This window comes from Chelonoidis abingdonii, chromosome 1, assembly GCF_003597395.2.
Source record: "Chelonoidis abingdonii isolate Lonesome George chromosome 1, CheloAbing_2.0, whole genome shotgun sequence".
NCBI lineage: Eukaryota > Metazoa > Chordata > Testudines > Testudinidae > Chelonoidis > Chelonoidis abingdonii.
Window position 1 is genome coordinate 149151207 of NC_133769.1, and position 3278 is coordinate 149154484.

At 49.9% G+C, this 3278-nt stretch overlaps 1 non-coding gene across 1 annotated transcript; it reads left to right on the top strand.

Moving 5' to 3' along the window:
* Positions 1–2339: 2339 nt before the first annotated feature.
* TRNAF-GAA (transfer RNA phenylalanine (anticodon GAA)) lies at positions 2340–2412 on the top strand. The gene has a single exon. It is a non-coding gene; the product is annotated as a tRNA-Phe (tRNA).
* The last annotated feature ends 866 nt before the right edge of the window (positions 2413–3278 follow it).

Sequence of the window (3278 nt, forward strand, 5' to 3'; positions counted from 1 at the left end):
GGAAGGGATTTCTCCTGCTGCATGCCTACGCACACCTTCTCTTGGCCATAGCTGACTCCATCTTGGCCACAAGGGCGCTAAAAGAACAGGAGTACTTGTGGCAACTTAGAGACTAACAAATTTCTTTCAGAATGAGCTTTTGTGAGCTATAGCTCACTTCTTCGGATGCATAGGGCTCTAAAGTTACACTAGGATACAGAATTTGTGGCCATTGTCTGGGCCCAAGCAGCTAGACAACAGCCACACCTGCCTTTTGGGGGTCTCCGCAAAGAGTAAACACCCTTGTCCCACCACTGAAATCAGTTGTCCCAACACTTTTTGAGGCTCACACCCCCCTTACCTTTGTCCATGCCCCCATGAGCCATACCTGGGAATGGGGCCACAGCTGCAGGGGAAGTGACGCAGACAGGGGTAAGGGGGCTGAGGCAGGGGACAGAGCTGGGGGTGGGGGCAGAGATCAGCAGCAGAACCACATGTATAGGACTGGGAGAGGACCCATGGGAGCCATGCCAGCAGCCAGAGCCAGCAACTGGAGCTATAGCCAGGAGCGGAGCTGGATGGTGCTCCCTCCCTACACCCTGTGGGGGCTGGCCTGGGCCCCAGTTCCATTCCTCAAATGTTACTTCATTCCCCCTGGTGGGACACACCCCACATTTTGGACCTCTGACCTAGATAATCGTGCAACAAACAGGGGAAACTGAGGTATACACAACATGCAAAACTATCAGAAAATTCCCACTTCTTCACAGGGGTGTCAGTGGGGTTTGAGCTGGGCAGCAGCACAGAGAGAGTGGGGAGGTTCCCTTTGGAAAAATTAAACTGCAAAACATCCCCCTGTGTTCCCGCAAAAGCCTCTCATTTATCCCTTAACCCCTTCCCCGTGAAAATCTCCACCCCTGCACTGGCACAAACAGACTCCCTCACAATGCAGATTTTTAACTTTTCTCACTTTTCCTTTCTCTTGTACAAACATTTTCCCCATCAAAATGATCAAGGGCTTTAAAAATGAGAATAAAAGAACAAATTAAATCAAAACCAAAGAAACTGCTATCGACCTCCCCACCACCCACAATTTGAGTCTGAATGTTCTACTGAAATGTTGAGGCAATGAAACTCTCATTGCTATTGTCCAGAAAAGAAACCTAAACCTCCCATGCAGTACCTAGGACATCTATTTCCAAACCACCAATGCTTCAGCTCCTTTGGTGAGATTTCCAGCTGCCCAATCCTGCTGCTATTCCAGGGAGCAATTCCTGACTCCTGTCAGCATTTATCTCAGCCCTGTTCTGTGCATCACAGGCTTCTCTGGGAAAGGGCAGTGAATGGTTCTAGGGTCCAGTGATCCTCATTCAAATCAAGCTAGAACCCCAGAATCCTTCCCCTTTCCCAGGCTGTGGGAGGGGAGGCATTTCAAAGAGCTCTCAGAGCTATAGCACCTGGCTAAGGAAAGAGAAAAAGCCTCATATCCCCACTCTGCTCTGGGTGCTGAGTTTATTCCTGAAGCCTCTGCCACCTACCTAGTGCCCTATGGCTCATCCCTGACCCTTGCTGCTGCTGCTCCTTGCTATAGAATGTGAAAGGAGCTGAGGCAGCGCAGGAGCCTTCTGGGGACACAGATCCGAAGCATTGGGAGAGACACACTGTCTGAGACATCAGAGCGCTGTAAACCATGCAGCCACCCCTTCAATCAGGGGCCTGTTCCAGCCCTGAATCGGGGCTACTGAGATGCCTCCAACAGAGCAGGGTGCCCACAGATTACAGCCTGAAAATAGGCATGTGACACTAACTCCTGCTTTCCCTGACAGAGCCTCCCCTAGACCAAGTGACTTCCCAAGCAAGATGTGTCTTTGGTGCCCCCCAGCCCCACCTCCGCCCCATATGTTCAACCATTGAATACGTTATTTTTTATTGCATTTGTAGCTCAGTTCATGATTTTGATGTACAATTTGATGCCTGATTTTCTCTATCATATAAGACAATACATTTTAATTTCCTTTAAGCATATAGAAACTTTTAATTTTAACAGTAACTGAAATGTACTAACACCTAGAAATGGAAGTGTCACCAGCACAGGGTGGGCCAGTATTAAATAGTGTTACAGTAGGAGACAGCGTTAGGATGTTCACCCCAGGCCTTTAGTTCAAAGGTTGCTTCTCTTGCCTTTCCCCCATGAACTGAAGAGCAGCATTCCAGAGATCCAAAGACCAGTTGACGACATTTCCGAGTGCTGAAATAGCAAGCGATGTCCATCTTGCATTGGCCATTATTGACTGGTGAGATGTTTATTGAGAATAAGTTTCATGGTGAGAAGCAGCAGCCCAAAAAGGCCCCTTCTAGGTGCTGAAGTTGCTCAGTTGGGAGAGCATTTGACTGAAGATCTAAAGGTCCTTGGTTTAATCCCAGGCTTCAGCAGCCTCTTTCTGCAGCGGTGGGCTGTTTCCTGGAAACACAGCAGTGCTTTTACCCAATGCAATTCCCTCATTTTGGGCTTCTCTGCAGGAAAAGGCAGCATTGATTTCTGCACCCACTTGGCCCAACTGAACTTTCTTTCTTCTCTTGTTCTTTCTCAGCAAGGGGAAGAAAAAGAAGCTCTTCCTCAAGCTGGAGTCACAAGGGTGATGTCAGGATGACTTCCTGAGCCTCGGCTCCAGTCTTCTGCTCGTCCAGCTGACCCATCGAAGAGCTGTTGCCATGTTCTCCAGGTTCACCCCTCGGTGTGTGCCAGGGTGAGCACCACCAAAGTACATGGAAGTTGAGGGTGGGGCAGTGCACTGTGATGGAGTTGCTGTAGTGTAGCAGTTCTCACGGTTACCTAACATGCGAAAGGGCCTCAGCCCAAAACCAGGCAGCAACATGCTGGCTTCCTTTTCCCAGCTCCCCTTGCTGTCCAGCAAGGTGCTCCTCCTTCTGCCACTGGCCTGTCCCTGAAATAACCCCAACCTCCGCATGATAGAGGGTGTGACATCAGTGGACAAAGTACCTTGGCATCAGCCTTGGGAAGCTAGAGGAATTAGGCCAGTCACCTTTTGAATGCTTGTGGGTTGGCCTCCTCTGCCCTTGGAGGTTGGCCTGAGGAGGTCAGCTCCTTTGAGTGACTTGCCAAAGGAGGAAGTGAGGCAGGAATGGGGCAAAAGAGGAAAGTCAAGCTGAGGAAGGCAGGGCAGAAGCTAAGTGCATCATTGCAGCTAAGTGGTGTTAGTAGTAGCCACCATTCGTTCTGCAAAGCCTGGGGAGGTGCAGTTGGCTGCTGGGAGGTAGAATCCTGTGCCTGCCTCTTG